General features: G+C 33.9%; 1 protein-coding gene across 2 annotated transcripts in view; it reads right to left on the bottom strand.

The window, feature by feature from the left end:
• The window catches only part of LOC106665128 (MDS1 and EVI1 complex locus protein EVI1-like), a 96,270-nt gene that overhangs the window by 50,266 nt on the left and 33,412 nt on the right, over positions 1-12,592 (bottom strand). The window contains exon 1 of one of the 2 annotated variants that reach the window (XM_024230374.1): positions 9,391-9,418. The exons of the other annotated variant lie outside the window; for it this stretch is intronic. The gene's annotated coding sequence lies outside the window, so the exon portion shown is untranslated. Of the gene's footprint in view, positions 1-9,390; positions 9,419-12,592 lie in introns of those variants that run through there. 2 annotated transcript variants of the gene reach the window in all.

The following is a 12,592-nucleotide window of genomic DNA, read 5'->3' as shown; positions in this document are numbered from 1 at the left end:
TATTCACTTCTGGCATCTTACAATTTAACACAAAAGAAAAAAAACAAGCCTATAAGGACTGTTATATCTTTATTTTTGGTTCTACCAATCGCCACGCGCATCATATATAACCGAGTTAACATCTTACAAAAATCGTGAATACCCCTAATAGCTATCTCCAGAAGTAACAACACTATAGAAACATCACCGCCCTTCTCCTTTAGAACAATGTGAAAACCGACCAAAACAGGCAATACTAGATTAAGATCATGAGGTCTTGAGACAATAACCCTTTCGTTAGTTAAAAATTAGTCAGGATCGTTGGCTTGGGTGAGTCGATATATTTCAAATAGACTCTACGTCAATTCCTTGACGAAAGGAATATTCAGGACATATGGATAGTGAGATTAGTGACATAACAATTAACTTTTGCAATTGATCCGAGATTTTCGATAGGAAAGATTGGGTAAAACGAATATTGAATATATTAACGGAAACCAACAGTTCTGATCCATGTATTCAAAGAGGTTTTACACAAGCAGAATTGTCTTTTCTTAAGTTCACATTTCTTACGTTGTCTACACCGTATCAGTCTGCTGTCTAAATTTCTAAGTACCTAATTTAAGTGCTTAGTAGCTCGTTGTTGGTGTACAGTGATGAGTCAGTTTTTTAAATAACTATGCATAAAGGGCGCATTTAACTTCTTTCACTTTTGTACCATCTGCAGAAAAAAATTTCTTGGATGGATGGAAGTTAATGGTTCTCAGAAAGGGAACCAAAATGACCCCTTATGGAACACCGTTTAATGCTGGTCTCATCTGGACATTCCTGAGCGTTCAATAGATAGATTGAAGATTTAAGTAAAACAAAGGGAATTTTATAGAGAATTCCTAGGTGTCAGGATATTCTAAAGTCTGGGCTCTTTCTAAGAAATCACTCAGGCATTATTTTTCTAATGAGAAGCCATTCTAAAACCTTTCTGGATCGAAAAGTGTTATTTAGGGAAACCGTATTGAAGAAAAGATAGATATTATTCTCATCAGTAAATAATTTTCAATATGCAACGCTAAGAAATTAAAGGTTTTCGAAAGTCTTCACCTATTGAGAAATAGAAATAATTTATTTAGCCAGCTGTGCTGCTTGTGTAGGAGTAAAAGGAAGAAATTCTTCGTGAATTACGACGGTCGTTCGATTGTTTTTAACCCAAGAAAAAAAAAAAAAACAGTTTTAAGTCGACTGTTGCAGGGCTCTTTTTCTTCTCGGATCGATCTCCTTTCACCGCCCGTCGAAACCGAAGCCCTCGGGCGGATCGGAAGGCCTCGCTGGTTTTGTTGCCATCTTAATCGGGTCGGCCTAAATGAACGAACCACGGGCATTAGACGATTCCTGGCTGATGCCTGCCTATTCCGACGGAATACGTCACATTCCTGAGAGAAAAAGGTGAAGGATACTGCTAAACGTGTGGCGAATCGACGGGGTTTAAAGTTCTCAAGGCGAGCCCATTGGGAGGATAATTGCGTTTCCTGGACAATCTCCGCAGGCTGGACTATTTGTTTGTTTAGATAATTAGCAGTCTTTTTTTTCAATTAGAACTCAGCTGTGTTTGAAACGTGGTGATTTTCACATTCGAAAAGAAAACGAAATAAAATTATAAAAGAAGATCTTTAAATTCTAGGTTTACAACACTTCCAGTAGCAGTTGAAAACACGCCACTACTCAATCGCATCCACTCGTATAGTTAATTTCAATCCTCACCCAAAAAGAACTGGATGGAATCTTGAAAATTACCACTTAGCACGGTAATAACACGAAAATATTCTAAAAAGAAGAATGAATGCTCCTTGTTGTTTAAAGGCCGAATAAATGATATAATTAGTGGAACGTGACGATGAAAAGTAGAATAATAGTGTAAAGAAATGTCCTAGCAATCTATGTTAATCTAATCATAAGCATATAAGTTTTACGTGTTTATTTTTTGAGTTCTATCTGACCAGCAAACTATTTTGCAAATTAAATCCATTAGAGTTCGTGGTCCGATTAACTGAATAACTTTTTTCAATTAATTAATCTTCACGTAAGGGTTGAGATAAAAAAGTCAGTGTCACGAGCGGGATTCGAACCCACGACTTTCGGCTAAATACGCCGCTGCTCTACCACTTTGAGCTATCGTGACTTCCACCCACTTCCCATCTCACCACCATCTTTTGAATTTTCTTTTTCAAATATCTTATTATCTAATCGATTCTCGGCGACAAATGAAATGGGCACGGAGAGCTTTAATGAAGATATACTTCATTTTACTAATTAAATCTATTAAAGTTCGTGGTCCGTTGGCCGAATAACTTTTTTCAATTAATTAATCATTACATAAGGTATTGGTTGCGATAAAATCGTATTTAGCAAAATACATTTTTTATTATTCAATATTTTAACGTTCGATTATATTGATGTTTTTAGTTAAAACACCTGAGACTAGGACAACAGGAAATGCATCGGTGGGGTGGGTAAATGAATGGAAAATGGGTAATTTTTAAACAATCTTGATAAATGCTATATTTGCGCCTGTGACGAAAAATATCGGGTTGGGTAACGGTGAAGGTGTTTGCACCTTGATCAGACTGTACCTCTCTACTCCAGTTTCACTCTAACTTGGGGTCTCTCTGACCAGTCCGGGATTTGCATCCGATACCGGGGAGCATTAACATAGTGTATTATCATAGCCGGGGTGGGGCTGGAGAGCGAGTACGGGAGAAAGAGACGTGTAAAAGCGAGAGGGCAGAGAAAGAGCAAGGGAGAGCATGATAGAAGAGAGATGTGATCTCATTCCACCACCGGGTCTACATTCCTTTCCTCCTTCCATTCCCCTGGGCACGCAAGACTCACATTAATTGGCAACAAAATCAACCTGGACTAAAGTATTTTTTTTCCTCCTTCTACTACGATTTTGCGATCTTTCATCTTGCACGATCCACTTGCGACAATGAATTCGTCTTATTAAAATTTATGAGTTTGATTTTATGTTGGATTTTCAGAGTGCAATCTCTCTTCTGCGCGGTTTGTTTTGAAGTATGCTAATGCAAGAGTTCTGAGGCTGCCGAATGTTTATCGTTCGGTTCAAACGATGCCATTCGTTTTTTTTTCTCTGTATGATAGTTTCAAAAGTGGCAGCATAATTTCCAGATATCCTCAAATATAAACATTCAATAAACTTTCTAATGCGTTACCATAACGGTAAATGTTCAATCTCTTTATTTTTCGTGTTAAAGGAAATTGATCATACGTCCCGAACTCTACAAATGTCTCATATCGGGGGTCAGTAAATATGGTAATGGCACTTCTGGTACCCTGGAGAAGAACATAGGCGATTCTTCAGGTGTGATCGTTTTAATGAAGCTTTTCGACTGCCTGGAGGGTAGTTATAAATTCTAATCTCTTGGGAATTGGTTTTCTACCCCAGTCTTCAATTATTCCTCAGCATATTTCAACTGTGCGTTCGGTGCCAAAAGATTTATTTAGCAGACAAAAAAGACGTTAATTTAAAAAAAACTTCCTGCATTTAAAAAGTTGCATTAAAAAATGCCTGTTAATTTTAGTCGTTCGTCCGCATTTTTTCTTATAAATCCATGCATAGGATAATCTTAATTTTTACAATTCTTACTTGACAACTAGATCACCGCCAAAGTAATTTCTAAACCGGCAGTGCAATAAACGATTCGGAGTATGCGAGCAATTACCTTCTTCATAATCACACCAGTTTTTTTAATTTATCCCTTATCAGGCAAACCATTATGGCGTCGGCTGTTTTGATGATTTTTTTTATGCTCATTGTTCATGTGTCTTGTAAAACTAGTAAATAACTTGAAGGTTCTAGCATTTCAAACGTGTGAGTACTTTTTACCGCAATAATATAATAAATATATAAAATTTACCATATTATATCCATTTACCAGTAATATCTGGTAGTACATTTGACTTTATAAATTCTATATTTTGAGTGTTTCGCGATATTATTTGCAACTTCACAATCTCCTTTACGAAATTCCATCTGGTCACGGTTACGATTTACTATAAATAATATTTATTCATTATATTATTTATATATTTGTTAATTCATTTATTTGTTAAATTGTAAAAACTTAATATTGTATAAAGTAAGAACTTAAGAACGAAAAATAACCATATTACTGAAAGTATCGCTTTTATTTTCACGTATTTTAATTAATTTAATGTTTGTTATGTTTTTTAATTAAGTATCCGGCCCAGAAAGCTTAATAAAAGCGGAAAGCTTAGCAAAAAAGATACTACTTCATTTTGGACCGCATAACTGAACCCAGTCATCAATTGTTTAACTTCGCCAGTCGATGATTCTCTATGAAATAATACAACAGAAAAACTTTAAAATATTAAACGTTAAAAAATTGTTTATAACAAAATGCTAAAAAGGGGAGGAGTTTCGCTTAAGTCGGAGCTCAAATTGATTGATGAATCCTGAAGATTTCGTCTTTAAGAAAAACTCGGGAATGCATAATGCATTGAAATGAATTAAAACATAAGATTATATTTATAAAAGAGTGATCGGTTCAATTATGCGCGCCTCCGCAGAAGGCATTTTTTTAATATCCTCGGCAGGTTTAACGACTGGTTATTGACAAAATATAAACCCGTCCTCCTCAACGAGAGCCAATAATTAAGAGGATTAGTGGCCATTTGAATAAATGTATTTTTTTTCTTCTCTCCTTTTTCCACGAGGGCTAATCCGAGACGTCGGACGTCCAAGGCTGAGTGGCTGTCTTCGCGGGTTTGACAAGCCATCGGGCCGGGCGCAGGAAGCAAAAAGGGCGAACCGGTTATGAGATCGAGAGCCTTCGGTGCGACCTTTTTTTTCATCTCAGCAGGACATCGTCTTTTCTTTCAAAATCCCTTTTCCAGCATGTCGGAAAAACGACGGACGTGAAGGTTGCGAGGCGCCTTCGGTTTACACCAAGGAGACTTGTCAAACATGCAAATTTACATTTGCACTTGTTTACAACGGTGGCACTATGTAGATTGTAGATTTGTTGTTGATGTTTCTAAAAGAACCTTTTGCGCAGTGTCTATCTTGTAGGTATTCTGTTCTTTCACATATGGGATATATAGCCTATTATCTTCGGGCATTTTATTGGCCTTACTGGCCCCATATTTATATTTCCTGAATTGCGCTTTACATTGTCCATAGATCGAAATCATCCCTTTATTAGACTTTCACAGTAGCTTGTTACTTTTCTTGAATTTTTTCAGCTTAAGGTGTCCCAAAATTAACGCAAGATTGAATTTTATTGAAACCAGGCCGAAACAATATTTCATTTTTCCCCATGCCCATTGAGTATTATAAAATTTCTTGGCAGGAGATCCATTAATCCCTAAGTGTCGCGTAGGTTGTAAGTTTAAGCGAGGTCAGTATAGTACCACCCCAAGTGTATTACTACCAAAGAGCAGTAATTTAATCAACTTGGGAGGATGGAAATCATCCCTTTATTTGATATTCACAATAACTTGCTACTTTTCTTGAATTTCTTCAACTTAATATTTTTCTCCATGCTCATTGAGTATTATAAAATTTTTTGACAGGAGATTCCCCTAGGTAAGTATAAGCGAGGTCAGTATTGTACCACCCTAAGTGTATTACTACCAAAGGGCAGTAATTTAATCAACTTGGATGGATGGAAATCATCCCTTTATTTGATATTCACAATAACTTGCTACTTTTCTTGAATTTCTTCAACTTAATATTTTTCACCATGCCCATTGAGTATTACAAAATGTATTACTACCAAAGGGTAGTAATTTAATCAACTTAGCAATTACTCTAATGTCTGAAATCTTACCGAAGGGTTTCGAGCTATTTGTGTAGAACTCTTCCTGGCTAGTTTGTCAATCTCTTTAGTGCGTTCTGTCCTGAATGTCCTGGATCCTTTAATTTTCGAAGATAAAAACTTTCGATCCATATTAAAATGCCATGTAAAAAATAGGGTTGTTTTTAGTAGTTTTTTCTCTTATCTACTATTTTTAGTGGCATAATTTATATGTTCAGATCGCGTCCTCTATATCACCCATATTTCATCCTTTCGTAGTTCATCTATATGTTCTAGTTGTTTTAGCAACATGTTTGATCTTAGAATATTCTATCCCTGAGTCCTTGTGCAACATGTTTACTTTTTTCTAGAAGGAAATATTCAAGAATCATAGGATTTGTAACATCTTCAAAGCAGACGGCTTGTTAATGTCTTCTGTTATACTCAGACGTCATCTATTGAAAGTGTGATTATGAACTCTCTCGGAGTAAGACAACCAATGTTTATGGCACTAAATGTACAACAATCTTATTAAAAACGTAAACATCAAAACAATTTAGAATAACAAATTAACATAACGGTCATACTTTAAAGAGGATTGAAGACGTAATGAAGGACTTGAATGAAGGATTGTGGTGCATAAAATAGTTTCTGATTGCGGTGTGCAATTGCATTGTTCCCACCTTCTGGCTCAATTAAGTCTCTGGTTCCGTCTTTATTTCAAATTGACTCCATCCAGTTGGGTTGTCGATTCATGATCGTCCGATCTTCCCTTTGCTGCCTATTTGATGTGACGTTTCATATTTCTAACATCGGGCGTTAGTCGGTTCACATGTGTCAACTGGTTTGTTGACATTCACGATATAAAACGATGGGATTGGTTCAGTCAGGTGAAAACTACAGGACTAGACCTGGTCTATTCTGTCATGGGATGCCAGTACAAATATGTCCATGTTGCGATTTGAACTGGACGTTTTTATATTTCTGAAAAGACGTAAAGAAATTACTAAATAAGAATATATATGACTAAATGATTTTTAATATATGTAATGCATACGATTGCCCATTAAAATTGTATTGACAATCAAGGATTTAACCACCAATCTCCACGGTAGTGTACCGGCTGATTTTAAAATACTTTAAACGGTATTGGACAAATGTCCTGTAGTCTTTTATGGTTGTTCGGGCCAATTCGGATTTCTCAGCCTTCCTTATTTTAAGAGGGTGCATGCAAATGCTCGGCAGTAATCCTCAGGGAACATCGCTGAATGTTTTACGGCGGGCAGTAAAAGCCAGAACGACATCCAGGCGATTTCTTCTGAACTTCCTTTTCTCTTCCCCGATAGTTCTTTAGAGAATACTTGAATATTTTTATTTAGAAATGCGTTTGGATTTTAATTAATACGATTTTATATTAGAGAAAACAGATGGTACCAATTTTGTTCATATATACAGCCGCCATTTCTGATATGAACAAATAATACTGTACGTTGGGTTGCTAAAACTGGAAAACATGAAAGTAATCATTTTGAAACATGTCCTAATGGCCAAACGAAGCTTATTCATTCTATAAGATACACAATAATCAGAACTGATCATTTAATAGCCCCTTCTTTTTTATCGTTTATTTTTTCCGTCATTGTAATATTAAAAAATTCAACATTCAATTTACAATCTTTTTCTTCCTATAAAGATTTATTGGAATGCATAATAGACTCACGTTTTAATTTTTAATTTTTTTGCAATATTCCAGGTTATTTTTCTGAGATGACCTCTGGATCTGTTCGCAGATCGGGCCTTGGAAGAAACGGCCAATTCATCTCTCACTAAGACTGCCCCTGAGCTTTTTATATAGCAGTGGTGAATCACGCTTTTAAATCATTAACTCAAAGGGTTAATTCTAGAGCCGGAAAACTAAGTTTCGAGGACGTCATGATATCATCGTTGAGATGACATGACTATCAGACATAACATCCAACTGTCTGCGTATCCTTGGCTGCAATAGAGAATATAGTTTTTTAGCATAAAAGAATGCAATACAATACATTTTATAATTTCGCTAAGTGTTATATGTTTTTTAATTTAGACTCGTTTTCTATCCTAAAACATCAATATTCCCCAAAATTTTGTTTAAATAATACCGAAAAGAAGACTAAGACTATTTCAAGAAATTAATCTTTAATTAAGGTTTTGGTTCATATAAAAAAGTCAGTGTCACAAGCGGGATTCGAACCCACGACCGTCGGCTAAATACGCCGCTGTTCTACCACTTGAGCTTTCGCGAGTTCGATCCACTCGGACACCAACTTCCCATCTCAACCTCACCTTTGAATTTTTCCCTCCTTTTCCCCTCATTTGTCGCCGAGAATCAAATAGATTACACGACATTTGAAAAATGGCAAAAGAGGTAAGGAGTCCGAGGGGATCGAAGTCACAATAGCTCAAGTAGTAGAGCAGCGGCGTATTTAGCCGAAGGCCGTGGGTTCGAATCCCGCTTGTGAAACTGACCTTTTTATCTCAACCAAAACCTCAATTAAAGATTAATTTCTTGAAAAGAAATTAGTTGGTCAAGCGGACCACGAAATCTAATAAATATAAAAATAAATAAACTATTTCAAGAGTTACTCTTCTTACGCTGCATTTGAAAACTGGACGAATTCTACAAGGTTTAAATTTATGCTGGGAAAATAAACTTCATTTAATAAAATAAAATTAAAAAAAAAATTACAACCCCTTACATTTCCGTTTCATTGAACCTCTCATACCTTAAAATAATTTATTCATTTTGGAGCAAAGGCCATAAAAATGTCTTCTTCGTTAAAAGAAGTTCTTTTATCTTTGAGATTGAAATTTATCAGCTTATTGAAATATAATTGTAGAAAGTGTCCTCGCTAGTAGTAAGATAATTAAAAACCATTAAAAATAAATTGAACATATTATATAAAAATCTATCTAATCTAAAAATATATCTTTCGATCTTATCAAAATATTTAATATATTTACTAAGCCTTAGATTCGTTGGCTTTCTTCTAATTTTCATACTATAATATTTTTATAATTAAAGTGAGTAGTAATACTTTGATTAAATATAAAAAATATTTATTTCCATTGTATAAATTCACTTTTTTCCACATCCTACATGTTTTTGTTAAATTTAAAAAATGTTTGTAAATCCCACGCCCTGAAGATGATGTCAATAAAGATCGAAACGTTGCCATGATAAAGAAAACGTTTTTCTGAAACCTACATCACACCAGAGAGCATCAAACGATTTCTGAATAATCATCGACAAACGGTCACTAATCACCACACATTTATAATTACAACAAAATTTGTCTTAGTTATCGTTCTTAGATTTCGATTTTGACATATTGACATTTCTTATAGTAATAAATTATTATCTTTAAAGAAGAGAAGAAACGCTTAACATAATGCTTGTCACCTCCAATTTATGAATAATAATCACATTATTTATTCTAAATAGTTTACTGGAATATATTTGTGGCAATATAAACATTAGAATTTTGTTATCGCATAAAAGATAGACAGGTATTCTGATCTAAAATCTTGTATTTGGTACCTGGATAGGATTCAAGCCAAACACCAACCTGAAACAGAAAAAAAAGGCAACAGATTAAATCTCCGATTCCATTTAAATGCATTTACATAGTTTGATTTGGCAATGTTTTGAGGTATCCTATTATTTTTGTTTACGCGATTAGGAATCGTCCTTCTTTATCGTTTCTCAGGACCGGGAGTCGTTAAGAAGTCAGCGTTTATCTGATCCTGCCCTGGACCGGAGGGCGGCAGCGTATGAATAATGAAAATAAATAAATGAAACCATTATTTACCCTGGGTGGGCAGGGACGGCTGAGAAATTGAATAATTAGATTTATTAGGGTCATCGGTTATCTTTTCACACATCACCGATTTAAAGGCTCTATCCAGATAATCTCGGGCAGTTTTTTTTTTGTAGCCCATTCTTCCGTCTGTACGAATCGGGGTCAAGTATATTCATAAATTTTTGAAACCTTAATTATGAAACAAGCCTTTCGGCATTTGTATTGTTCAAAGTTTATATTTATCGAAGGACTTAAAGGTAGCCAAATTATAAGTAGAAATATTTTATATCTGTGATTGACCATTATAAACGTATTTTCTTATAAACACAAAGCTTTATTGCTTTCTAGTTCGTTTTGGATAATTATCAACCTGCAAAATATTAAGTTGGGGTGATTAGATCTACTTTAGAGGTCGTATGGAGCAAAACCAACCTTTTGGCCTGTTCGAGTTTTCGGTGGATTCTTCCACCATCATCAAGGCCTATTTATTAAAAAAAAAAAGTTTAAGTTATTATATTTACTTGACCCATTGAGAACAAAAAATTTAATAACAAGGTATTGCAAAATATTTACAGTCAACATGTACAATTTGAATTTGAAATTTATATTAAATGTGTGGTGATTAGTGACCGTTAGTCGATGATTATTCGGAGATCGTGAGATGCGATCTGATGTGACGTAGGCTTTAGAAAACCATTTTCTTTATCGTGCCAACTTTTCGATCTTTATTAAGATCATCTTCAGGGCCTGGGATATATAAACATTGTTTAAATTTTACAAATGCATGTAGGAGGTGAGCAAAAAATATGAATTTATACAATGCTAGAAAATTTTAGATTTAAAAAAATGAATTTATACATTGCTAGAAAATGTTATATTTAAAAAAAATGAATTTATACAATTCTAGAAAATTTTAGATAAAAAAATGAATTTATACAATGCAAGAAAATTTTAGATAGAAAAAATGAATTAATAAAATGCAAGAAAATTTTAGATTAAAAAAAAAGAATTTATACAATGCTAGAAAATTTCATATTAAAAATGAATTTGTACAATGCTAGAAAATTTTAGATTTAAAAAATGAATTTATACAATGCTAGAACATTTTAGATAAAAAAATGAATTTATACAAAATTTTAGATTCAATCAAAGTATTTGTCTTGTATATAAAAGTATATTGTATTTATATAAAATATAGAATAGAATGGAAATGCTTTTTATTTCTTTTCCTCGAAATAACAAATATGAACTGTACAAAATGCATATACATATTTGTGATACCATCTGTCTGCAGAAGTTGGCAAGCATAATATGTATATAATATATATAAGAGGCATTGAATCCTATATTAAATCAACTACAGAAAAAATAACAATACAATAAACAAGCGCACATACATAAACGATTTCTCACAATGTAACAAATTTAGTTTAAGATATGTCCATTGCCCATTTGTAGCCCATAACAACTATTAATAAGTGTATAAATATTGTATACAGTACTCAATTTAACATTCACAAAATAGACTTTGAATTCCAGTAACAATCCCACACAACAATAACAAGTTATAGATTCAAGTAGTAAAACACGAGAATAAATAAACAGAGGACTAAATAAATAGTTAAATATATTAATTTAATAATTAAATTCTTGTGTCAATTGATTTCTATATTTTAATGCATATATTACATAATGGTATAGTTCCCGCCAATTTTGTCCATTTAAATATTTGAGAAATGTATTCCACTTTAATTCGAATGCATGTAAAAAAGATTTTCTCTAGTTCCGCAGATTTGGGCAACATACAAAATGGAAGACAGTTTCATCTGCTAACATATTGCAGAGAGAACTCATATGCCTCTCCCCGCTTCTAGCGTATGAACAATTTAAATTTAACATTTCCCTCCTAGCTTTCATTATTATAGACTTAAAACACCTTCGTGAACTGTCTTTTAAAAACGTGGTTTCCCTTAAGTCGGTGTTGATTATATAAAATATATAATTTTTTAAATTTCAAATTCTGGTTGTAGATGTTAGTTGTAAATGTTCTGTAAAATTCACATATACCTAGTTATTAATTTTTTTCATCTCATTCAGTCAGGTAATTATATCAACGGTAAAGCCCAAAAAGTTGTTTTTGCTCCATATGTCCTCTACAAAACACCTCATCACCTAAACTTAAGTTTTCCAGTTCATTCTAAGGAAAATAATTATTGTAAGATAATAAAAAAGTTTAGTTCCCGTAGGCTCTAACTATTTCATAGGTATGATTCTAAATTGTAATTGTGAAAATTTCAATATAATCGATAGAATTTTTTAAAGAATAATTTGTGATCGTGCCAATAATTCATACAAAAGCGTGAAATCTTCATGTATTATTAATATAGCGTACGAATAGTGTCGGCAAATGCGAAAAGAAATCCAGGCGGTGGTGGACACAAACCCATCCTTATCTCGGTATCGGCATGCGGAACACTTGCAAGCTCAGCTGGGGGAAAAAAAAGTCCCCGCTGGACCGATCCGGACTTTACCTTCGAAAAAGCCGACGATATAAATAAAACATGCGTCGGGAACTTAACACATTGAACACAACAAACCTTTTTCGACTTGATGGAAGGCCAAAATTTTGAGTTCAGATGTCTGAAAACGCTTGAATGATTCACAGGTGCAGCAGCAGAGATACGTAAAAAAGTTAGGTAATGTAAGAATGAAACACTAAATGCTAGATACTTTTCATACAACTTTGACACCAAATAAAAGAGATTGTATTGAAAATTGGACCAAACACTCCCTATCTTTCTTTTCTCCTAAAAAATTAAAAATACCATTGAAAGGGTGAGGAACAAGTTAGTAGAAAATGCGTAGTGCAAAAGGCATTCTAAAACATGTACTACACAAACCTAGCTGTATGATAATTTTTACCAAAAGGCAATTGAAAGT

Source organism: Cimex lectularius, unplaced genomic scaffold (genome assembly GCF_000648675.2).
Source record: "Cimex lectularius strain Harlan isolate CLEC.00 unplaced genomic scaffold, Clec_2.1 scaffold138, whole genome shotgun sequence".
Lineage (NCBI taxonomy): Eukaryota > Metazoa > Arthropoda > Insecta > Hemiptera > Cimicidae > Cimex > Cimex lectularius.
This window is presented reverse-complemented; position numbering and strand designations above follow the sequence as displayed.